This window comes from Anser anser, assembly GCF_964211835.1.
Source record: "Anser anser genome assembly, chromosome: 17".
In the NCBI taxonomy this organism is placed as follows: Eukaryota; Metazoa; Chordata; class Aves; order Anseriformes; family Anatidae; genus Anser; species Anser anser.
In genome coordinates, this window is record NC_139738.1 from 1705081 (window position 1) to 1731438 (window position 26358).

The 26358-nt window shown below is 45.0% G+C and overlaps 1 protein-coding gene across 2 annotated transcripts in view; it reads right to left on the minus strand.

Moving 5' to 3' along the window:
- Nucleotides 1-26358, minus strand: part of LOC310882955 (actin-1-like) — a gene marked incomplete at its 3' end in the record, with an annotated part of 131630 nt that overhangs the window by 56610 nt on the left and 48662 nt on the right. The window contains exons 6-14 of one of the 2 annotated variants that reach the window (XM_083802473.1): nt 26041-26173; nt 25566-25958; nt 21359-22919; nt 20074-20207; nt 18209-18286; nt 17959-18120; nt 10998-11321; nt 10021-10147; nt 6543-6703 (exon numbers count right to left, since the gene is read on the minus strand). Of the gene's footprint in view, nt 1-408; nt 5891-6542; nt 6704-10020; nt 10148-10997; nt 11322-17958; nt 18121-18208; nt 18287-20073; nt 20208-21358; nt 22920-25565; nt 25959-26008; nt 26174-26358 lie in introns of those variants that run through there. The other variant, XR_014573242.1, reaches the window with a different exon arrangement.

Consider the following 26358-nt stretch of genomic DNA (forward strand, 5'->3'; position numbering starts at 1 on the left):
CATACTTCAGCTCGCGCCAGAATAAACTCAGTGCATACCTGCACACATATTCCAGGATCTTGTGTGGTTTGCTTTTTCATTCCTGCCAGAAACTGTGTGGACTGTGAGTTTTAAGCATTATTGACGATCATACCTCAGCCTGTTTCCTGGTCTGCATTTATGTTGTGTTCTTTGCGTGGCTATAGGCTTTTCCAGTTATTTTGGTCCCGCGTCTCCTAATATGGGGCAGTGGGAACTGAAAATACCCCGCAGAGTTCATCTTGGTATGCATCTATTGATCCAATGCCAGGCTGCTGCTGGCCACTCCTAAAAATAGTCGCACATCCATCGCAGCTAGGGAACCCGTTAAGGAGGACACAACCAGAGAACAGCCTCCCACGGGGGCATCCACACAAGGGTGGGCTCACGCAGCCATGAAGCAGACATGTGGGGTGCTGGCTGCAGGGGTGCTGAGGTGTCCCACGTGTAACTGAGCTGAAAACATTGCTCAGGGATCTCACCTGGGCTTGCGGTGCCAGGCCGGTGCTCACACAGCCCGCAGAGAGTCGAGTCTGCTGCCACAGAGGTTTCTCAGCCATCCAAATGCCTCTGTGGCCATGCTGTCAGCCTCGCCGTGGTCCAGGCTCTGCTGCAGCCTCCAGGATTCCCAGGTCACGCTCACTCAAGTGTACAAATGGAAACAGCATTTTCCTGCCTGCCTTTGTGGTGACTGTGCCCAGCACCTGAAGGCCAGGCTGTGCTTTTTCTGCCTCACACATCATCACCCTCCGCCTGAATTAACCGGCAAGCCTGGTGATGATGCGTGAGGCCAAACAGAATCCAGCCCGAGCTGCCAGGGATGCCTTGGCTCTGCAGCGCTGACAGGGCTGGAAAAAAACTACAGGCAGATCTTACAAAGTTGGATCCTGCATCACTCAACTGAGCCTGAGCCGCAGGAGTGGGCTCCAGCGATGCACAGACGTTGGCGGGGATGAATTGTGGCTGCACCCCAAAACTGCTGGCCGGGGGCGAGGGCTGGGCTTTGTGGTGGTGCCCTCGGTGCCAGGAGAACAGGGGGCTTCCTCATCTGCCCATAGCCCTGTCCTTCAGCCCCTTCCCACTGTAGCATCAAGGCTTGGAGCAGGACATGCAGGAGGAGCCATCCTGCTCTTTGTAGTTTGCTTGGCCTCAGCCCTGCCTTGCCGAGCACCACGAGCCCTGTGCCAGGACGGTGCGCACATCCCCACGGCAGGCAGCGCTCCCAGAGCACACACGGCCTCTCTGAGCAAAGAAAGGCCACGAAGCGAGGAGCAGGGGATGCTCACACCCTCGCCTTCTGCACCAGCCAGGCACACCTCCCGCACGGTGCCCGCATCGCTGCGGGCAGCCCAGGTTGTCCCCGTGCGCACGCTGGGGCGGGTAACTTTATCCCAAATGTGCTTGTCTAAAAATATCTCACTTCTGTGTTTTTTGACCATATGCCCAGGATCATGAAAATTTTTCCGTAGGAAAAAAAAAATGCTCAAAAAAAAACCTTAAACCCATAACATCTTGGAATGATTTGACCACTTTCTTCTTAGGACATTCTCTCCTTTTTATAACATGATGGGGTTTCTCCTGAATTTAAAACATCAATTTGGCCTAACATGAGGGGAGTGTTCATTCTTCCTAACCATAAAGATCTGAGACTATAAACTGTTGTTTCTTAAATGCTTCACGGCAAAAGGCATTCAAAGCATAACATTAACACAAAGTTTCTCTGTAAAACAATCTGGGAAGTGTAATCTCTGTAAGAGGTTTTTTATGCACCATGGCTAATTGTTCCTGACAGTATGATTTTACATCAGGCACTTTTTGTAAATTCAACACCATTCAGACTTTATAGCAGGTAATATTCCTTACAACTGCTAAAACCTTGACCACGTCTAAATTACTGTTGCAGAATAACGTTAGTTTTTGTTTTGTTAACTACAAAACACTGCGACCAAGTTCTCCCCTGTCTCGCAGCTGGACTGCTGCAGACACCCTTCTGAAATGCTTCCCTAGCAGAAGTCCACCCTGAGCCAGGAGCAGCTTTTTACAGGTTTTGTGCTCATGGGAGAGCAAAGGGCGCTGCAGTGGGCCAGCGCCTCCTGCTCGTCCTGCTGTGGCTAGACACCAGTGATCCCCAATGGCTTGTGGTCATCTTTGTGGCAGAGACTGCCGACATTTCCAGCCTTTGAGGTTGAACACGACTGCCGAAAACCCAGATTCTAAAAGCGTTTCAAATGGCCGTGTTTGCAATGTCATGAATGTGTGGGGTCCAATTTGGGATTACTTCACGCTGGCACTAGGCTGAGGGCTTCGATGCGAATCAGACCAGGTTTCTTACCAGTGGTCACCACCGGGCTCTTGTCCTACAACCAAAATTGGTGTTTTACAAGAGAACCTGGAACGTGGAGCGGATCGCTGAGAACATGCACAGACTGATGAGGTTCCACAGAGCTTTGCCCAGGCCCAGACTGTGCTGAGAGCATCGCATGGTTCAGCCTCTTGCCCCAGACGTAACTCCTACCCACACTCCGTGTGAACGACCTTCACGCTTCTGCGAGAAGGCTGGGTTGGGAATGGAAAGATTTGCTCCTGTGGAGCCCATGAGATAAAAAGATGCATAAATAAATGTCTCATGTGCTCAGCATTCAATACAGGGACTTCTGTATTCAGAGATGCAACAAGATACAAAATTTCTGAGCTTTACTGGAGTAAATATTCATTTTGGGGAAAAAAAAAAGAGAGAGAGAAGCAATCCCTTGTGTTGTTTTCTCTTTCACACCCTCACTCAATGACAGAGGGAGTGCCTTAATATGCCTACACCATGCTGCATAATTACATTAAGGTTTAAAAAACTGATACATAAGGAACAGTCACTTTCTGAGTATTACTTAGAAGAAATTCTTCAAACCCACAAAACGCAATCTAGAGAAGGTTGGTCCTTCCCTGGCAAAACCCTCATACTGTACTATTCGAGGACACGGTGGCTAGCACGAGGAGAGCTCTTTCTTCTGCTCTGAAGGTGATCAGTTTTTACCACGTCTCTAACCACTGCCATACTGTTCCCCATCAACTTTATTCTCATCCACATCCTAGAGGTCAGCTTAGACTGAAATTGGGACTGTGGTCCAGCCTACTTTGCCAGGCTGAATTACCTGTGCATTAGCTCTGATTCATATGCACATACACACATGAAAAAAACTCCTTTCGTCCAACTCTCTATACCTTATAAAATATGGGTTATAAAAACTTTATGGAGCCTGTTCCTCCGAGGGGCTCATTCCAAAGCGCAGTACGCAAAGCCCAACTCTTTTATAGCATGGCAGAGAAAGGGCTCAGTCTATGCAGAGCACCTCCCGTGGATCAGAAACAGGATTGGGCCTCCAAGCAGACCACACAGCCTTGACCGGGTTGCTTCAGGGGCAGCAAATGAATTTGTGTCTGAAGCAAGCTGACAAGTAAGGAAACACTAGTCCTTTCTACCAGGAATTCCTCCGCACCCCACCTATGCTCAGTCCCACCACAGAAGTGGAAAAGAAGGCGGCGTGCATAAAGCAGGGGCCTTCTACAAGAAGTGCCCAGAGCGGTGCCATTTCCAGAACAGCGTGCCCAACCTTCAGCAGTCCTTGCTACAGACAAAGGTGTCTCCAAGGTCTTCCTCTCAAGTGGCTTTTCTCAGATGTGATGTGCTCACAGCTAGGAACTAAGCTCCAGAGCATCACTGGGAGTAGAAGGACAGACCCTCTCCTGGAAGGGAGAATTGGGCTTCCAAGGATGATGACCTTGATCTGTCAGAGGCACCCCACTGTCCTCCCTACTTGGGAGTTTGGTGTCAGCTTTGCTTCAGCCATTGACCATTACTCCCCCTCAGAGATATAACAAATAGGAGCCAGCAGGTGCTTTTGCAGATGTAGCTGCTTCTAAAATGCCACCAACCGATTAAGAAATTCTTTGAAAATCTCTAGTGCAAGTCGAAGTCTGTATTAAAGACTCATTGCTGACTTATGTCTTGGGGTTATTCCGGGATAACTAAGGCATTTATTTCTTTACAGATCAGATTTGGGTCCTGTTCTGCAGGCAAACCAGTTCTAACTAGCAAAGCTCCCCCAGCATATGATTTAATCCCTCTGCTTTTCATGTGACTTCAGCTTACGCGTGACTTTGCTGAGGGAGGCTGTGCACAGGCACAAAGTATTTCAAACTGTGATCTGTAGCAAAATAAGAGAATGCCAGCCTTCTTCCTCAAGCTCACCTTTCTGGGTACCCATAGATAGAAGGCAATCTCACGGTGAAGTCTTCAGGATAACACCACAGACAAGTTACAGAGAGTCACAGGTGCTGCATTAATGTGCTGTTTCAGTGTCTATCTCTCCATGTTTTTTATTCTTGCACCAAAAGTCAATCTAAAGCCAGTGTTAGTGCATTTCCACTCCAACATCAGGAACTGCCACCCTGAGCATGATACCCCTTCCTTCTGCCTCTTCTGCCAGGTGGGTCACAAGCGTTTGGAGCTCAGCCCTCTCCTCCGCTGGCTTTCTGATGGACCTGTCACAACAGGGGCACTCCTGACTCTACTGCAGTAAATAAGATGAATGGTAATAAATAACACTACTAACAAAAGTATTACAGAGACTTTCATGCTATATCGAGCTTTACTTTTATCATTCCCAAACCAGGTTCTTAATTTAGGGAATCTGGACAAGTTCTCCCTCAGATTTATTTTACACTTGTTCAGCAAATCGGTTTTCTTGGTGGGTAGCTGAATTATTCATTATTCTTTTTTTCCTAGGACGGAGAAGTTATTAAAAGGTTTCTTTCTTGTATAAAGCATTTTCATGTTTGAGTATTAATTTTTAAAATCTGCTGTAAATCCACCGTACTTTACAGTTGTTTTCCTCGCCTTTTTTAAATTTATCATTAAAGCTTGTGAGAATGTGTGCATGCACATGTACATAAGCCTATACCAACAGATGTTCACATACACAGTCCTTATCTTTCTGGTCTGATACTTGCTCCCCTTCTAGCCTACATCCCAGCAGAGAAAAGCACCAACACGCGCATCGTGTGCCTGCCTGCCCACATTCGTTCAGACCTATTCTTGTTCAGAAACACACCTGCAAGTCTGCTAAGCTGGTGGTGGACACGAAGTCTCTGCAATGTAGGCACTGAACCAATGCTCACCCCTCTGCAGGGCAGCATGCAAGTGTCCCGTACCTCCTAGCTGCTTCTTCTGCCCTGCGTGCCCCCCTCGGCTGGGGAACGGGGTATTTAAAAGTTCCAGCAGCTCCATGAGGTCACTGCAACTACAGAAAGCTGTAAAACCTGCCTGGGTTGATGGTTCAAGCAGCCACAGGTCTTTTTCATTACCGAACAGATATAACCCTATGAAATTATTATAATAATAACATCATTTATTTCAACAGGGCTGAAGGAAAAAAGCTTTATGATGGTGTTTTATATGCAACATGTGCACTATAAATATTTCCATAAAAACATGTATTAAAATATAAAGTTGGCAAAAAGAAATCAAAAGTCAGGGAAAAAAAAAATTCCAGTTAAACAAGCATTAAACCATAAGCCATGGAATAGTGAATAATGAGACCCTGCCAGTCATGGCAACAGGCCTTTCTTTCTTTGGTTTCAGCGACTTCCAAACACAAAGGCATGGCCCAGCTAGCCATGGAGAAAGCCCTTGATAGCCTCACGTGCCACGCTTCTCCAGGCTGTCTCTCTCCTTACTACTGTGAAAATATTCTTTTCTTTCCTCAGCTGCAATTGCCCTTCACACAGTACCTGTTACAAAGATGAAGGAAATACTCCTCCTCTCTGGTCTGCGTTAGGCAATGCGGCCGTACCTGCATCTCTGCTCTCCCTCTCCCTCCTACAAAACACAAGGATCACAGCAATGAGGCCCTTCTGGCTTCAATTATAACAAAGGTATGAAAAGAAGTCGTGTATCTTTTGCTGGCTACATACAAGGAGCTCTCAGGTATCGGAAACCAGGGCTGAGGACTTCCAGAGTAGCTGGAGGACCCGGCCGCTGGGCTGCCACCAGCCAGCAGGCACTGTTTGCACTAATGAGCACCCTCACAACAAAATCCCAATTCTGCTGTAATACGTCTTCCCCAAGCTAACTTGTCAGCTTGGTTTGTCTACAAATACACTTGGAAATACCTCCCTTCTGCGAGCACCAATCCATTAAACATGCATCTCTCTGCTTTCCCCATCTTGCTCTCTCTACATAAAATAAGTTCTCTTCTTTTGTCCTCAGTAAATGCCTATTCCACATTTTTGCATGTTTTAAATATTCACGCATATGAAAGAAGCTGTAAAAACATTGCGTGGCTTATTTATTATTTAGTGTACACACTTTTTCCTGCAGAATACTAAAATAAAAAAAAACATTTTAGTCTCCTTTTTTTTCTTTTTCTTTGTATTTTATTTCCATTAGTCTGCTCGTTAAAGTTTAAAAACTGCTTTGTTTCTTGACAGTTGGGATTTATGTGTCTTTCTGCCAGGGAATATATTTGTACCTGCTGACACGATGGCAGAGGTGGGGGGAGATGCTGCGGGAGCTCTTGGCTTGTCGTGTCAGGGTCCGTGCTGCCACGGCTGCTGGAGGGGCTTGGAGAGCGCGAGCATGTGCTGACCCCAGACTTTGAGAGAGCTCCGAGTTCAGATATGAAGCCGACAGCTATTAAAGGATTAACAGAAAGGCATTTTAGTGCTGACAATAAAATCTCTGGGGTAAATATTGCCACATGTCAATCTTTCTGCAGCAGCCACCACATTCACATATTTTAAGGCCAGCTCAAAAATATGACTCAGGATGACCTCTTGAACAGCACAAACCAAAGAACGTCATGCATCACGCAGAAATATCTCCATCAAACCCGTAACAACTGTCTGGGTTGTGGCATCTCTTCTGGAACATCAGTTTTGATCTAAAGGCTGCAAGAGATGGAGATCCACCATGTCGCTCAGGAGGTGGCTCCAGTGGTAAATCACCTTCAATCCAAGTTATGTGCACTCTGCTTTCTGTTATATTGGCACTGCTGTAGCAGTCCACAATTAATCTCATTCACTCCAGAAATTACTTGTACAGAAAAGCCCTGTACGGTTGGAGCCAAATCTGGCATCAGAGAGCGGTCCTTAAGTTTTTCAAGTGTTCACTCTGCAGCAAGAACCTAATAACCTCTAAAGCAAGTCGGAACAGTGCCACTGAAACACAGTCGGAGAAAGAGTTTTTCCGTGTATCTGTACAGCAGACGGAGTAACGCAAGCCACCCCGTGTCACCATCACCAGTGTGTTTCAGCCCTGACCCAAGAAGACCACCCGTGGGGGCGAGGCGCGGGCTCTGGCTCCATGGCACGTTCCCAGCTCGCCCCGGTGCTCGCACTGCTAGCGGCGCGGCCAGATGGGATGCTCGTTTCAGCAGCTTGGGCATCTTTCCATTAGGAACTGGATTGAAACCAAGAACTCTTTTCATATAGGTCACTCAGCAGACATAACTACCAACCTGGTCTGGATTCAAATGACTGGCCCGGTGTGAAAAGACCTGGATCTTGTAACTGGTGCCATTAAAAAGTGACTGTGGTGGTTTTTTGTTTTTTTTTTCCCGTTTTTTTTTTGAAGTTCATTGCTCCTGGAATCAGATGGCATGTTCCGTGGGACAGGCTTTAGGGCTCCAATGATACACGGCAAAAGGCATTTAGGAAAAAAGATAGGCAATACAGCTAGTTCCTAGCGTATTTATACACTATTTTATAACACGGGAGTTCCACAGCACATTGTAAAGCACCTAGTACCTTATAGGTGCTATGCAAACACTACACTTTTATGTATTGCAGAATATAATCTTGTCTTGGCAGGGAGCTATACTGGGTGACTTAAAATACACGTATAGTATGTTCTTCAAGCTCCTAGCGCCATTCACACCCACAGAATTTCAGTATAATTTCTGTGCCAGATTTTGAAGTTTACACATATTTGTGCACACACAGTATACAACCATAAAGATTAAAACCCAACCTGCTCTCCCACAAAGAAAATAATTATTTTTCCTCGTTTACCTGATATAAAGGAGTATGATCATGTCAGGCAGTTCACTTGTACTGATATGAAACCAATCTGAGTGGTTAATCGTGACTTTACAGACTTCACTGACTTGAAGACGGTCTTTATTAAATGCATTGAGCTGCACCCAAAATGAAGGAGAATTTTTCTGTGGCCACGTCCTGTTTTCAAAGAACAGGCATTTTCAGGGAGATATCCCTCACTCTTGACTTTCTAATTTGCCTTAAGCTATTGATGACAGGAATTTTCAGGAGTCTCCACACTAACACATTGTTCGCAAACTGTGGCAGAACGCTTTGCATTGTTAAATGTTAATGGCAATCATGTCACTGATTACTTAGGGACCATATAATTATGTATTTAATTAATGCATAGGTTTTTTAGAAGGATGTCGGGAGCTCTGGGTACTGCTGCTGCTGCCAGTGACCTCCTGTGTGTTCCTCAAAATCCCCCAAACCCTCTGCGCTGCTCCAGGCTCCCACCCACAGGTGGGAATATCATCTTTCTCAAGACAACCTTGTAACTGAAGTATTCCATTGAATCCACACAGATCAAAGCACATGTAAGTGACTGTGGCCCGAACCTAGCACAGCTGAAGCTCCCCTTTGGTCCTCGGTTTATTAGCTAAGAAGCACAGATAACAGCCTGCCACCCCGCTGCCTGCTATTAGGATTGTAAACTCAGGGATTGTTTCTAATTATGGGTTTATAGTGGTCAAGTCGGTAAGTGTAATAATAATGAAGTGCTTCCTAGTCCTCTATGCAAACATGCTAAAATGTTGCTCTGAGTGCATGTATGTGCACGAGTGTGTGCCCATGAGTGTGGTTTTGAGCATTAAATGCGATAAAGGGAAGGAAGGACAGCATAATGCTAGAAGACAGAAAGAACAGAGAAACACAAAGAGCAGGATTCTGGAACATTTCAGTATCCTGTTGACTCATAAGATTGGAGCAGACAGGTACAGCCCAAAGACAGCGTGAGCTAAATGTGGGCCAAGCTCTAACACACAGCAGGAATGTCTAATTTTAGTCTGTCCAGTTTTGGCAATGTCACCTTTAATTGCATGGCTCATTTGAATTGTAAAACACCTTTAAAAGCTAACTAGTAAAAGGAAATAGGCCATATTTTCTAGAGTAACCGTCATATTCAATTTTAACTGTGACGAAATCGGTTTTAAGCAGTTTATGTACATTATGACTTGAGTTATCAGAGAGAAAACACAGCCTGCAAACACACACATAGATGTTTCAGTCCTTTAATTGAGCCTGCATTCAGACCTCTTTGGGGCACTGCTTCTGCAAACTTCTTTGTGTGACCCGCAGCGTACTAGTACGGCCTTTTCCCAGCTAGCGAGGGGCAGATTTCTGTGCGTGGCAGTGAACTGAATTTCGGATTTGCACACACGGGACTTCCCGTGCTCTGTTCGCTCAGAGCACCAGAGCAATTCCACCTGCTCCAGCACCCACAAGCGAGGCTGCGTTTGCAGGGCATGGGGCATATGGAACGGCCGTGTTGCAGTGAGCTGCGTGCTCTCTGAGTCTAATTTTCAAAAAGACAGACTTCAAAAGGTACAAAACCATGTTGTGCTGTCAAAAATCTGGATACTAAGTAAAACCAATTTAGTGACTAGATTGTTGTGTGAGTTTAGGATTTGAGGATTTAGAAAAGAAAACAAAAACAACTGTTTTAGTGGAAAAGAAGATTTTCTGAAACCCCAGGCTGAAGCTAACAAACATTTTTTCATCAGCTTCAGGCAGGATTGTATCCCACATTGAATACACAAAGCAATTTTCAAAATCTGTGGTTTTGTGAATGAAACCCAAGTAGACACCCGGTGACACCTCTGAACATGCACGAGAAGACATTCGCAGCAAGCTGCTTGCGGTCAGCAGAAGAAGGAAAAATGCTGGGAAGTGCATTTGAATAACACTTACATTTCTGAAATAATTAGCTGCCATCCTGGAAGCACAGCCGCGAGGACCAGGCTACTTCGTTATGACTTCCAGTCCTGATTAGGCAGCCCCCAGTTCAGAGCTGGTTCCCTGCAAGCACCCCCTGGTTCTGCACAAGATGGGCTATGGTCAGAGAGCTGCAATTGCAGGAAAAGTGCTGTGCAGCTTTTGCAAGAGAAAAATCCTGCTGAGCAGATGATGGAGGTGAATATTTAAGGACTTTGCCACTAGCATAACCTGTGCTGCCACCTGAAACACACTTGACAGAGTGCTTTTCTGTTGCTCCTGATTGTGCTGCACACATAAACTATCAAATCTTCCTGTAGAAATAGCTCTCTGCCTCCCTCTAGAGAGATTTGTGTGGTAGTCGCTACCGTAGAGCTGTATTTTCCTGCTTTTGTTAGCATGCAGTCAATGGGCCTTCATCTCGCTCTTTAGGTCTGCCTAAAGCAAAATTAAACCACCAGCCCCTAACTAAGGGGGACAAGAGCACAGCAGCTGAGCTCTTCTGTCATGTTCGGGCCCACACACGTCACGAGATGGCCTCTCCATACAGCACCACGGGCAAACCTCGTGTGCTCGCAGGAGGCCCAGCACAGTTCAGCCAAATCCCCACCACAGCCATGCAGCAAACAACGTCTGGCTGTCGGTGCCGGGGATTTAACTCTGCCCATTAGCAGCTATCCCACTTCCTCAAATGCATTTCGTCACCCAGCATTACACTCAGGTGTGTCCCTCCATCTCGGGTGCTCGCTGCCTCGCCACCTGAGGCCTGCTGCTCTGCAGGCTGAGCTCCCCTCGCTGCCCCTCGCTGCTGAGCGTGGAAGCAGCCATCACGTTTGGGCCTTCAGTTTGCTCTCTGTGACTGGCTCAATCTGCAAGTCTCAAACGTTGATGATCGTGATTGTTTATGCTAACAGATGACTTTTACAGAATAGAACAGAGAAGGTAGAGAGTACCTCAGCGCAGTGAAGAAGGGCATCGTGCTGACAGGCACAGGAACCGCTTCTCTGGCAGTCGCTCTCCCGCTCCAGTTAGCGTGGTATTGAAAATACAGGCACTGCTCTGCCAAGCAACTGCCTTTCCAGGTTGTAAATGGGGCAGTTAGCCAGCACTTCTGTGAATTTCAAAGGTGAGAAGTCCTCTCTGAGCTGTACAGTGCAATGGAGACTGAAGCTCCCTGCACGGCCTTTGTGTGGCGCTGGAAAAGGTCGAGCAGGAGAGCCCATGGCAGCAACGTCCCACTGGGAAAATGCCAAGGTCAGGTCTCCCTCCTCCGAAACCTGCAAGACAATAACAGGAAGCGTTCCTCGCCCTGGGCTCGGGCTTGGCAGTGCCCTCGCAGTGAAGAAAAGATGAGGAGGAAGAGGCAGTGGTGGGGCAGGGGCTCACCCCCCTGGGCCCTTCTCGCTGCTGTGGCACCGTGGTGCCCACCTGGCAAACGCAACGGGCGGCCGAGGGCTTTGCTCTGCCCCAAAGCGGGGCCTCATATTGAAACCCAAATGCTCAGAGAAGAAATCTGTGCCAGCGATGGCCCATAAAAATCTGGGACCAATTTAACAACAAGGTAGAGAAAGGAGCGAGTTTCCCAGGTCAGCATCCTGCCAACATGTCAGCAGAAGCTGTTGCGATTTATTCGGCACACGCGTGCTGGGGTGTGCATGCATGTCAGCGGGGCATGGCCCGCAAGCCAGGCAGGAGGATCACAGCAGCCATGGTCCATCCAGGAGACAAGGTCTCCAGGACCACCTAGAAGAAAAGACTTAGCGCAGCTGGAATTGGCAGCTAATATTTTCCTTGGGGCTCACATCTCTCTGATGTTTAAAATCGAGGCCAGGCTTGTGCTCTGTGTGTGAGACACGGGTGTTTACGGGAAGGATGGTAAAATGATCCTGCAGTTGCATTTGGAGAGGCATTTTGGGGCCTTCTTGGCTTACACAGGTACCATGGTAGGTTATCCTGGAGCGTGTTTCTGATAGCATGCGGCAGTGCTGGAATGGGCAGGGGTTCATCAAACTCAAAACACTTTTTTTCCCTTTTATTCCAGAAGAGAGGCCCAGCAGGTGCGCCGTCTATGGGGCTGCTGTTTGCCCTTGTCTGTACTCCGTCCCCAAAAGGACGTGTAACCAAAAATGTCCCCTCTAGTTCTGCTTGTCCTGGCTTCACAGCGTGCTTACGGGCTCACCTAATTTTAGGCTTCAGAACTCTCCAATGAACTCAGTAGACCTACTTACACATAAAGCTTATGCCTGTATCTATACTTTACAAATGCCTCTTGAATGCATTTCTTATTAGGAATAACTGTTCCAATAATTTTAATAATCGATTCCTGGCCTCGGGCTTTCTTGAGTATTTTTATTTTGTCGGTTTTGAGGATCCTTCATACTCAAAATCCAAAGTCTTCTCCTGAGACATACAAGTCACATTTTTCCTCCCGTCATATATCACTTCCTTTCTAAGGTGCCCAGAACTTGATGCAAGATCTTAGGTGGACTAAATTCTATTCTTTCCCCTTAAGCCTAATGAGTCATTAAAAAAGGCAAGTGGGAAATAGCTAGGCAATTAAAATACGGAATACGGAGAAAAAAATTAAAGTAATGCATCCTTGGACTGTAATTTAGAGAATTTATTAGTCATAAAACCTTGATGAGTTATTCTTATGACAAAACCTGTAATAAGAAGGAAAAAAATGATAAAAATACCAAACATACTTGTATGACAGCAATTGTAACAAGTGTGGGAAATGACAGAACCTTCCTTTGGAAGGATTTGGCTTCATACTTACAATCATATGGATATCTTTTAATGTCATTGTTTGGGTAATTTATTGTTAATTTTGTCTTGGAACCCTTTTTGCTGAAACTCACTTGCATTTTATCTTTCAAAAATAAAGATGGCTCTTGTCTTCTCTGAAGCAAACTGCTGGGAGTTGTGCAACCAAGTTCCATAAGAAAACCAGAAGGTAATGAAATGAGCCTGCCGCTAAGCTCTGGAGCAGTTCCTGTCTGTGGATGAGGTTTGCAGAGGTCTACAAATGCGATTTGTTTTTGGGTGGGACTCCACAAAATTTAGCAGTTTCACGTATATGGGAAGGGCATTGCAAGGGTGTCTAAACAAAAACAGGCAGATGGCTGGTGTGAGTCACTGTGAAAATAAATAACTGGGGTTCATCCAGCAAATGAAAACTCTCCCGTTCAATTACAGCCCCGTGGGGAGCAGCGAGGGCTGCAGAATCGGACCTGTAAGTGCTGAGGACAGATTTACACAGCAGCAGCAATGCCAGGCCTTGGCACGCAGCGTGCCACCCCGGTGCCCCAGCCGACAATAAGCACGGTGCTGGGCAGGCAGCTGGGGCTGGGGCTGCAAGCACTGATACTACGGTCACACCACAGTGCAGCCTGACAAATTCCAAGCTTTACTTCGATTTCTTGATGGCGGTGCCCTCCTAGGCTTAGGTGTTGTGTTACAAGCCTGCACAAGGGAAAAGGGACCGTGGCCGAGCCGAGGGCAGGAGCAGGGACAGCCCTTCGGAAGGACTTGCAGCTCCTTTGTACAGTATCTGGGGCTACTTCATCTGAAATGCCACAGGAAGCAGGAAAAGAAAGATTTGAATTAGAGCCTGCGGATTGAATTTCAGAATTAGAAACCAGATCCTCCTGAAATCCCACCTGCAAACAAACTCCGAGCACCGCCGGTTCTGGGACTAAGATTTAATGTATCACTTCTACCTAAACCACTGCCCCGTCTGCATTTCCTCCCCATTACATTTCGTTACACATCTCCCCAGGAGACAGACTCGGTGTCTGATCCATGTTTCAGCAGCGAACAGTCCACAAGCAAACAAAAAATAGCAAGCAATAAAGAGAGGGACCTGCAGCAGCGGGTAGTCAATAATACATGCTGCCGCTTCGCCCGGCTAAGTGACAGTGTTTCTCCGTTGCATGTGTCAAGGCTCATTTAATTTCCCAAGCAGCTAGTGTCCTGACAGGCGGGTGAGTAACACCTATGTGGTACTTGATGTATTTAATGGGTGTCTATGAGCTGGTGGGAGCTGGGGTCCTCCCAGAACCATATGATCTCTGCCAGAAATAAACATCCGTTGGAATGGAAGGGCTCTGATAGGCGCAATCTGTTAGCACCAAATTGAACTGTCACCCTTGTGTGTCATGTTCATTTGGCTGATTAAGGAGATATTAATCTACTGTCATTGTTACAGTATCTGTCATCCTGGGGGAAAACAACAACAACAAAACAAAACAACAAAAACCAAACAAGGATATGCAGGCAGCTTTTCTGGATGTACATACACGGAGAGGGGGAGAAGAGGTGTGCAGAATACAAATGAAAGTCGGATTTGCTACAAATACTGAACCAACTCCATCTGATTACAGATGCATGCGTAGAGCAAACGGCAGGGCCCACATCAGGGCTGGATGCCCCTCAGAGGCAGTAGGATGAATTCTGTACAGTCAAGTTTTGTCCCCTCGGAATACAAACATATTTAGCCATCTGCAAAATGGGTAAGATAAGGTGTGACGAGAAGGCGTTTCTGATACCGTGTTTCATTGTTTCAGGAGGCAACATCAAACACCTTTGTTGCTATCTTTGTTAAAGGAATGTAAAGACACCATTTATTTTTGCTGAGTGGCTTAAAAGCCGGAAGCTTTTAAAATGGTGAACAAGCCTTGCATAAAAGCCTTTTTTGTTCCTCAAATGCCAGGACGTGTTTCTGAAATGTGTGGCACTGAATGCACATAAGCTTACCCAAAGCAAACCTACCAGTCACGGAGCAACTCTGAAAGAACCTCAGCTTGTTGGCCGGTCCTTCTCCTGCCTCTGCACCTTTCTTGCCTGTTTGCCTGTGTTTCCCCCGCCGAAGCTACACCCGCATCCTGCTCTCAGCACCATCCTTTCCACCCTTTTAACTGGAGATACCAGCAGCGACTACTCAGGGATACTCAAACCAAGGCTGCCAAGAGTGCCTAGCACCAATGCTGAAATAAATGCTGAAGGAACGCTGATGTTTGGCCTGCCAGACCAACAACTGGGCCAGCTGAGGAGGCAGCAACTCTGGCTCTGATTATACTGGTTTAGAGGACTTACTGCGACCATGAGAGCTAGGTTACAGTTTAGTTGAAGATGCCGTATCTGCTATGAAATAACAGTGCACTGAACGTGGTCTGCGGATTGAGTAGGAGATTCCTCCAGTTCAGGGAAATTAGGAACACTGTTGTTGACTTAGAGCAGCACGGAGTTAATGAGAGTGAACACTGCCTACTGATCTCCCCAGAGAAAATTGTGCAGGAACAAGCTGAGCTCTAGCATTTGTGGGTACAGCTTCCACTGTCTTCCACTTGAAACTCTAGTAAATAAATTAAACTTTGGGGCGGTTTCAGATGGAGGTAGTTCAGGATACCAATGCCATTGCTAGTTAGCAGAATCCCTTAATGAGAGGCAGACTGCCACAGCTTTTATTTAAGAGCACAGCTGCCACTAAAACAAGATTTTAATGAATATGCACACACACAAAATCTCGTCTGCATAGGTTCTTACTCATTTTTGTTCTGGGAACATTAATACAACCTGAAAAGCTCAAGAATACATCATTAAAAATAAACTGCTAGTTCTACACTTTCTTGGATGAGAAAATGTATGCTAAGCCCCTCCACCCCCCCCTTACTTTTGCAACAGTCCTCATAGTTTATGTTTGAATCGATAACTATTTTAATATGGGGAGTTTAGAAAAGTTTGATTCAAATTCCTCTGACACAGTTCCATCAACATCCAGTTATAGAGCCATTCTGCATATGACTCATTAAATATTTAAAAGATTCCTATTATTGAATTAACTATTTATTGATTTATAATTTAAAAGATTTATGCTTGGCCATTAAAAAAAATTCCAAGCTGACTTTCACTTAAAGAGATGTCAGGTGCCATTTGCTGCTAGTGAATGTCTAATGTACCCTTTTCACCCCTAGAGTGAAGAAAGGACAATTACTCAAGGACCTCTGGTTCAATATTCATACTGTTTAGATGCTGAGGTCTGTGGTTGCTTTTTTTTCCTGCGGCATTAGGTCATGCTCAGCAGCGTCTATCCATCCCACAAAATCTGCGCTTCCGTGGAAATGCACAGCTTGTAGTTTCTCTCCTGTTACATTTATTGATTTGCATCCCGGATGAATTTTGCAACCTTTATGAGGCTTGCTGATTATATTCTTGTTGCAGTGATGTTCTTACTGAGGTCATAAATGCGAAAGGATAAACACACACTGACACATGCATGCACATACGTGCACAGCTGATCCTTCTCGTCTGTCACCAGGAACTGGTTCAACAAAGCTTTCCAGATCGGGATCCGTGCCTCTGGAAATTAACAGACCTTTCCGAAATTAAGGATGGACTTAAGAGCGCTGCTGAATCAGGACCACAGAAATCAAAATATACTCTGAGCACTGTAACATTAATTCCCAGCTTTAAATCCAAGAGTTATCAGGCTACTGCTTTGCTCTTTCTATAAGGAGCTGGAGTAAAAAATACTTATATATTGCCTTTATTTAGCACCTTTAATCTAAGACTCACAAACTGCTTTACCAACATTAATTATTTAAATCTGGAAGAGCCCCCGAGGGGTGCCTATTATTATAATACTCCTTTTACAAATGAGTAAACTGATGCACAGGAAGGTTAAGTGACTCACTGAAGGCCACACAAAGAGTCCACCCCAGAGCCAGCTATAGCCTTTCAAAGTGAAGGAAAAAGGGATAAAGCAGAATAAATGTACTGTCTGCCCTAACTGTACAAACTCAAGACATTTCCAGATACAGACACGAATACTACTTGGTCTAAAGGAGAAAGAAAAAAAAAAAAAAAGGAAAACAAAACATGGGAATGACTTTTTTCTGTACACAGCTAGTAAGGGTCTGCTTCAGATAATGATCTCTCACTGTTTGTTTTACTTTTGACTTTGGGGACCTAAGTTTTAGTGATACACATTTTTCTACAACCCATTCTTGGCTCTCTATCAAAACCACACAGAGTAATTAGCACAGGTCTGTCAGACAAAACTAGAGCGGAGCAATGCTTTGCACTGTAGAAATGCTGCTCCAGTTTCTCCAATCCGTGAATAATAAATAAAGATTTCTATGAATTGAGAAGACTGCTTGCTCTAAATGGTAACTATTTCAAGTCAGTCTGCCAGATAACTTTCCTAATGGTATTGCCATGGGTTAGGGATTAACCCTAGGAAAATAATTTTTGAAATATCAGACACAAAACTGTAATAAGCTGAGTTAGAATTGAGGTCAGCTCAAAGGAAAAAAGGTAAGGCTCAGAGTAATGAACAGCATGCTTATTCACTACCAACGAAACCTAGATCCCAAGCAGGGGGTTGGAGCTGTTCACAGAACAGGTTTGCAAGTCTTTCCTCTTCTGACCCCCTCGGAAAATGGCAGTGCATTTGTTTTATGCACTGCCATCCCCAGTGGGGAGGAGGTTTGCTCTGGAGCTGCTGTGGCCCGTGAAGTGCTGTGCGGGCTGTGTGGGACAGGGCCTGGCAGGGCTGGGATGCTGTGACCTGGCTTCCAGCAGGGCAGCCCTCACCTAGTGCCCAGCATGATCCAAAAAAGCGTGAGCAGGCGGCTCTGCTTTGAGTACAGGGAGGGATGAAGATTCGCCCCTCTAGGGACGGCACTGACAGACAGGCTCCTTATCGGCTGTGTCACCTGTAATGGACTGGAAACTGAGAAGCCCACAACAAGGAGTCAAAACGAGCGTCTGCCTCTCTGCAGAGCAGGACCTCTCAGGCACAGATAAACCACCTGCCCTGCCAGCCCCGATTAGGAGCTGCGTGCTCACAACTTGTTGGCTGCCCAAGGCAGGAGAACACACAGCCCATTCCCTTGGGAACATTCCCAGTACCTTGTCCTCTGGAGCAGTGCATCGAGTGGGCCAACAAATCCACCACGGGGCAGTGACAGCTCTCAGACACGGCTGATACACTGCCACAGACCAGAGCCACGGGCTGCTCAGCTGTCCATGAAGATTTCAGATGCTTCTTGAAACTTTTCTGACAAACCCGACCTAATCAGGAAATCAGCTTTTCAGATGAAGGCTCCTGAGCTGCAGGCAGGTGCCCGTGATGCACAAACAATTTCATTGCTGTCCTTACCCCTCAAGGAACGCCATCCCCAAAGGCAAGTGCTTCCTCCTGCTCACAGGCTGTGCATGACCTAGGATCCAGAAGTTGCTGGCAAGGTAAAAGCAAGGTAAAATTGTGAGCATGTGATCTGATCTTTGGTAACATATAGCATTGCATCTGAACGCAGCCCAAAATATGCGTTCTGTAATTTATAGCCAGGCCAAAATGATTTGCCCACATTTGAAAGATTTTAATATTAATTTTAGATAGCCGTCACAGCAGCAGAAATGATGTGTCATGTTTCATCTTAAAATCAAGTCCTGAATTTTATGGTACAATATACAATGCTGACTTATACATATGCAATCACACAGCATAGTCAGGAACATATGCAAAGAGTAGTAGTTATATTGCTTTGATATTTAAGTACCTGAGAATTACAACATTGCTATGTAAATACATGCATGCATAGAGACAGGCAGACTGGAAAGGATACATACATGAATAGACTAATTCAAAATGAGTGGAGGCAAAATGAATTATTCACTCCAGGTTTTTTTATCTGCATTATTCACAGGATGCATTGGAACACAATTATCCACTTGGTCAGTAGACCTCTACCCAAAGTTTACTATGCTGGACTCACAGAAGACACAGAAAAGGTTATTTCACAAATTGAGGTTCAATCCAGCTCTGCATTTAATAGTAATCATTGCACACCAAGATTAATAGAACATCATTCAGTGACTGAGAAAGCAAGTTATGATGAAGAAGCTGTTGAAACAGGAAACAGTTGATTTCCCAGGAGTCCCGTAAATCCACCTCTGATGTCCTTTCAAATTCTCCGTTATTGCTGCAAAAATTTTAAACACCAGTAAGGGGGTGAAACGGCTGACATACTCATTTACCACGAGAAGAATTGTGTTCTGGGCCTGCGCGTGCAAACTGGTTCAATGTGCTTAGCAGATACATCAAAAAAGAGAGACCTCCTTGGAGTGGCTTTGGAATGCATGGCAGCACCTCCCTGCCTTTGTTCTGCCTCACCGGTGCCACTGAGCACCCTCTTGCTCTCCCACAGCATCCTTCCCCTTCAGCATCTCATTCTGGGGGGGTCTCCAAATTTTCACATGCCTATGACACCGGGGGCGAGGAGACCCCTGGTAAAGGGCTTGCAGGGTACTTGTGCGCTGTACAGTCCTTCTGACGCTCTAGCAACAGCAGGCCATAAATCTTTGCTAGGCATTAAACAATCCAGCCAAGAGAACTCTAATACCATAGGATTTATTTTATTTTATTCTGTTTATTTTAAGTTGAATAATTTTATACTAAATTAGGTCTGATGCTGTTCTGGGTATTCTGCCAACTTTTAAATTGAGCCACCCAAGCAGAAAAGGCCAGGTACCATCTCACAGAGAGATGCCAGCTTGAATTAGCTGCTAATCAGTTAAAGGCAGATCCCAAAACAGGAGATAACACCATCCACAGTGAGTTTTCCTTTAAAAACTCTACCAATTCTCCACATGTTTTGTGATCCGTAATTAAGAACCACTGCAGCTGTCATCAGAGCGGTAGCCCATCAAAACACCCAGGGTACGATTTTTGCAATTCAGGCCCCGACATTCCCTCGGTGCAGGGAATCTGGGTTCAATTTTCAGCTCTGTTACAGATGCACCACCTTTCCGTAGACAAGTCACTCTCTTTGTGACTTACCTCACCACTCACCAGTGATATGTGCACAGCTTTCCTTGTCAGCCACGTAACCTATTTAGACTGTGAGATAATGCCAAGGAAACTATTTTCCCCAATAATGGTCTTGACATAAATGCCTCCCCATGACATTAAAAATGACAGTGTTGAGAAACCGATAACCAGCACGTGATTTGTGGAGGACTCACAGAAATTGGAGGGTTCAGTGTCCACACATGAATGTTGTTTGCTGTTATGCTGATACTAATTCTTCAGAATCCAAATCCGTTTCTTCTTCATGTGTGTTGAAGCATTATTTGTTTCCAGCTTCATTATTTTTCCACTAAATAAGAAAGAAAAAAATATTTAAATCCACAGATGTCTCAACATTTCTATTTACAATCTTTCCTCCCCTATTGAAATATTTCCTTTCCTACTGAAATATTTTTGCTCGTGTAAAAGTGCATTCTGCTGCTTTCTGTACTAGTATCAGCCAGTCAAAAGCACTGCTTATCCAGGAATAAAGTCCTTTTCTGTGCACCAGACTAATATTCTTCCCAACAGAATGACAAGCACCTACGGTATTTCCATGCTTGGGAAAGAGACAATTTTAAAACCACCTTTCAAAGTCCTTGCTTTAGGTTCAGTAAATTTGAGTGAGCAAGAAAAGTGCTTTTTGGCCTTTGCACTTTCTTGTCATTTGATGGAGATGCCATCAGCTCCCAGTGGTCCTTAAGTGCCGCATGACTTCTGGTCCCAGAGCCAGCTGCTTTGCCATTAACCACAGCCAGGCTCCATCCACATTGCTGGAGTTTAAGAACGCAAAACACATTTTAACCAACAGGTCACATTTACCAAATCCTAGCCATGCATGACTTTACTATGTGAACAGCCGATTCTTATGTTTCTTCATCAAGGAGTTTTTCTTCCTGCTTTCTCAGCTGTACAGTGTCTCTGCATTTTTTTTTGGCTTGAGGTCTCTGCCTAATTATCTGTAACCTTCTGTTCGAAGATCGCTGTCCTGGCCTGATAAAAACCAGTAACTTTGAAAACAAACTGGGTCTTAATTTTCCTTGACAGCCCTTCTTTAAACATGTGGGCAAAGCCCTGGCTTAATTAAATGCACATTCGTATTCCAAACAAATTAAGTACAATTAAGGACTCTGAGTTATGGGTATCTATCACTCGGCGATGTTTTTGTAAAAATTACCACATTTAGATCAAACACAGAGGACCCTTTGCTTAATTGCTTCATTAGGGCCCGATGCAATAGGCTTCATAAATACAGGGTCTGATGTCTCTTTGGGAATTGCCCAAAAGACGGCTCTTAAAGTAATTGCTTCCACATTTCTCCCCGTGCAATGTTCATGCGCTCGCTGATCAAAATGGGATGGCTCTCAGACATGCAAGTGGCTGTGGGTCCCGTCTCGTCTTCCAGCACCAGGACTCCTGCACAGCTCCCAGCAGTGGCTGGGTTCGGCCCCGTGGTACTACCTGCCCAGCTGCCACGAGCAGTGGGACGGCTCAGGCAGAATAAGGCCCTCTGCAGCATGCTGGTGGCACGGTGCTTTTCTCTTCTGTCACCTACAGATCCCACAGGCTGAGGTAAAAAGGATGCTTTTGGATTTATTTTTCTAAAGGTTGCTCTGAAACAATAAGGAAGTCACAAAATACAGAAGATAATTTGTCTTCAGATCTTTCACTGGTTTTATCCTTTTAACAAACACAGTTATTATGACCCTTTAAAAAGAAAACCTATTTATAATGATTGCTTTAGCTGAATGCAAACTACCTTTGATTTAATTAAACCTTCCTTTGATCACACCTATAGTCAGGAATCCAGTTAGAGGGAGTCCAGAAAAGAGATTTAACCCTCGCTCAGATTAAAGCCATCCAGTGCATTCATACAATGTGGGTGCAGAAAGGGATCGGGGCACAGATAGGGTTTTGTTGCTGTTTTCTGATGAGATGTAAAAAGAGCAGCAAAAGAAGATATGTAATTCCCTTTTTGCATTTGTCTTCTGGCTTAGCTGACAGACCGGGAGTTGTGCAGTTTCACTGTGGAAGCCAAAATAACCAGTGTGCACCCAGAAGCAACAAGAATGATTGCAGCAGAGCTCAGAGGGAGTGGGAGCTACCTTGACAGAACCATGAGAAATAGCATGTCTTTCGCAAAAAAGAAACAAAACCAAAAAACACCTGCAAACACTTCAATCAAATATTCCTGTTTTTCTTTTTTTTACCAAGACAAAAAGTCTTAACTAAAAGTTTTTCCTTTCCAATTCTCTCTTCCAGCTCCCTCTGTATCTTTTTTTTTCTTCATTTGCTCTTGAAAAAAGAGAACAGAAAATTGGAAAGAAAGTAAAAGGGAAAAGAAAATGTATCTCCCACAAAACAAATGCTTCCAAGCTTTGATCTCATGTTAAAAATACACAAAAAGGCATTATTTCTTTCATGAAACCATCTACTTTCTAGAAAGTGCTGATTTTTTTTTTCATTGAGATCATCACTAGTTCCACAGAGCTGCTAGCAATTTAAGTCCATGCTAGTGAAAAGTGTTGTACAGGGGCTGTGCTGTTTCATTTACGAGTAATATTATTTCATGAGTAAACGTGATTTCATCACGGCCACATTGACAATATCAGTGTTGACAAAACTGTAGACACATGCAGCAGAGAAGGTAGAAAACAGGCAAGAATATTAGCACCGCTGGGGTCAGAGGGGATCTCTAAACATCAGATAAGGTACACCACGCATGTTATCTTGCTGAAAGTGATTTAAAATCATACGGAGCAGACTTTTCCATGGCCCCTTCTCTCCAGCTGTCTCTATCAGCTGATGCACTTTGGGGCTGGAAACACCCCTCTCCCCCAAAGAGGGCAGGGATATCTTTTCCCCTGACCTTTCACCAACCATCCAGAGGTTGGGAGCGCAGCCGGCTAGCACTGCTGTATCGCTGGCATTGGTCTAACAGTACCACGGTGTCTGGCCATCAGTTCCTTGGGCCACCCAAGCTTCTAGAAGTTGCAGATTTACAGATTTGCAGACTTTTTTCCTGTGGATAACAGCGGGATAAAGAACTTAGCAAGGCAGGAAGAATGTGCTAACAGCTCTTCTGTAAACCAGAAGTCAGCCCGATTTCCACAAGCCGTGAAAGTCCATCAACCTCCAGTGGCCAAAGAAACATAGCTACTTATTTTCTGGCTGCTTTATTCTCCAGACCAATTTTCCTCAATGCTGAAGAAAAAAAATGAACGGCAGATTGTCCAGTTCATGACTGGATGGCTGGCAACAGAAATCCTATTTCCAAACTGACCCCTGCTTTCCAGCATGGCATTCATTAATTCCACAGTCTCACATTTCTAGGAAGATGTCAGTCATGTATGTGATTTTTCTATCAGCTATTAATGCCAGATCACAAGGTGAGAAAGCAGGGGTTTTAATCTCAAGACCCTCAGGAGATGGAGCTGAATACATTTGGTGTGAGCCATGTGTCTGGAAATGTCAAGGACAAATATTTTTAAAGTAAGGAGTGTTCATATCCATGTGTAATTTTAAGTACTACAGAAGTGATCCAAAACATAGCACTTTCCTTCTTGCTATGGCTGTTCAACTGTAGCCAGCATATAGCTGCTGCTTCCCAGGAATTAATTTTAGACCATCTAACTAGGCATCTATGCATTTAGGAATTTGCATATTTATACTGAGCAACATTTTAAGACTCTCCTAAAAGCTTTGCCCATCGCAGGATGTTTAGATTTTTATTTGCAGAAAGAAAAAGCTTTACAGCAAAAGTTCCCTATCTGTCCCCAAGAACTGTCTGTTCCTTCGTTCTGAATACGTGATTAGTTCCTCACCTCTATATTTTGTGTCATTCCTCATTAGGCTATTTTCCCATGGTCTGCAAAACCAGGCGCTGAATTTATTACAAAGTCCCCGATTTGGTGGGAGCACAAGTCAGTTGGGAGAAACAACAGACATTTCCAGCAGCAGCAAAGCCTCTGCCTCACCAGCCCATAGCATCATCAATAGCTGGCAAAAACACTCGCACGACACCTATTTCATATGCCAGTGGCCATTGCTGCAACCAAGGACTGTTATTTAACTAAGCACTGCATATGGTCGCTCGTTTGCCCTTCACATCCTGTCGCTGATTTTCTTGCTGTGGACCGACTTAAAATCATTCAAGTTCATGACTAAGGGTGTAAAAATTGTCAGCCTTCCTATTGATGTGAACCAGGTGCGCTCATTTATGTGTTACCACGTAGAAAAGTGAGACGGAAAGAGAAATTTCTGAAGAAAGCACAACGATGCGGACCCTCGTGAAATCTTTTCCTAGATAGCTGCACTATTGCTTGAAATACAGATCCGAGCCTGCTTTTAGCTGCTAACTGCCCTATAACATATTATCCTACTTACTGCATGCAGTTCCAAACATCTTGTATCTGGAAGCAACAAGGGAGAAGGCTCCTTTATCAAGTCAATCTCAAATCTCATTATGTTCCTCTACAACAGTTTCCGTAAACATTCAGCAATTTTCAGTGTCTGAGTTGCGCAGCTGAAGAGGTGCATAAACAGGCTCCACTGAAATGTGAAGATGACTGATAATGTACTAACATTGAGACCCCTTGCTGTGATTATTACCCCCTGAGTGCTCCTTACAGAATGTGCCTCTTATCTCACACTGACAACGCTAATAGAATATGCATAGCCCTATTAGCATACAAGATAATAGCACCCTGGAGGGGACAGAGCCATAAAACTTTAAGTAGAAATCAAAACAGAAGGAGGAAGAAAAAGAGAACATTGTCACAAGCCAAAAAGGAAAAAAAAAAAAAAAAAAGAGCCCAAGGGCAAATTTTGCTGCAGAAAACACACATAGTCATAATTCTTGTTCTAGTCACCATGCAAATGGTAATAGTCTTTAGTCCCATGAATACTATCAGTGCCACGTTTGCTGTGAAACATTAATTGAGATAATGTGCCCCTTTCGGATGCAGCAGGGAGTCGTATGTCAAATTGTACCACAACAAAATTATGGCAACATCTGCAAGAAATATACAACAGCAGTTGGGGTGCCTCGCGCTGGGTGAGTCCAAGTGGGTCTTTGCCTTCGCAGATGGCATCTGTGGAAGAGCTGGAGCCTGCAAGGACAGGCAGGCAGCTGCGACTTCAGGTGACACGCACACGTACCTGTAGCTCGCTACTTTTCAGCTGCTTTGCTGGTTGGAAGTGTTATCTCTTGACCCTACTTCAGTCACTTGGATAAAACCTCAAACGGTTCTTTGAATGCCAAGGCCTTTCTTTAGTCACGTCTGCCCAGCGCATTCACATTTGTTCCATGTAACCGGCCATTGTACCAGAGCTTTCACTGCGCACCCACGGCTGGCAGCCAGCCACGCATTCATATGCTTTCCATCTTGCAGCAATAGCCAAAGTAAATCTTTCAGTGCTTGGCACAAGAGTGTGAATTCAATAAAAAAGGCTTCAAACAAGTTTGAGATGGCTTGTCTCTAAACAAACGAAGAACAGCGAGCTTTTTTAATGCTCATTGTGGTCCAGTTCCTGCCTACAGCTAAATCCAGATAACCCCCAGCAGCACTGACAACCCTGTCTGGTAAACCAGTCACCTGTCAAGCGGGCATGAAAATATCCACACAGCGAGGCTCAGAGGCTTGGAGGGAAGTGACCTGTTCCTTACCAGGAGCTTCAACGGGGGCAATCAAAGCTCCTTGTTGTCTTCTTTGTGAGATCTGAAACTTTCCAACATCAGCACTGAATGCGTAGGACCTCGGGGTAATCGCTGCACAGAGCGCTGCACGCTTTTTGCTTTACAGAGAGATGGTGTCAGGAGGTAACAAGCGCTGGATCCCTGTGGCGCATTTTGAAGCATCGTGCAAAGTTTTCTGGGATTCTTCATAGCATTCACTGTGGTTTCTATAGAGCTAAACTCTTTGTACTGTGGCTTTGTGTTGCAAAGTTTTGCAGCTTGTGGGAGTCTGCCTCACTTCATTTTGGTTGATGGCACTTTATGCTGATGCTTTCAGCAATTAGAACACAGTTGGAAAAGACTAGTAAAGAAAATCCAGCCCTCCTGGAAAAGGAAAGTACAGTGAAGGTCAGAGGAATGACTCCTGAATGTACCTGTGTGTGTGTCCGCATTTATGCATGCATACATCTTCTTCATCCATGTTATTAAAGGCAAAACAGGTCATCTCAAAACCACAGGTGGTTCAGGGTTTGCTGAGGTATTTTGTTCAATGCTCTTTTGCGCTAAATACAGACTTTGGAATGATCTCAGCTTTCTTCCTGGAAAGGTAACAAAACACCAGTACGTGCTGTATAGGAAGTGACGTTCCCTCATGTAAATCATAGGTGTACAGTTCTCATACGTTATCTCCATTCAAATTTTTCCACCTCTCTGGCTAGTCTTATTATAAGGAAGGGCTTACCATCAAACAAGGAACTTCTACTTCCCCAAAAAGGCCTCCCAG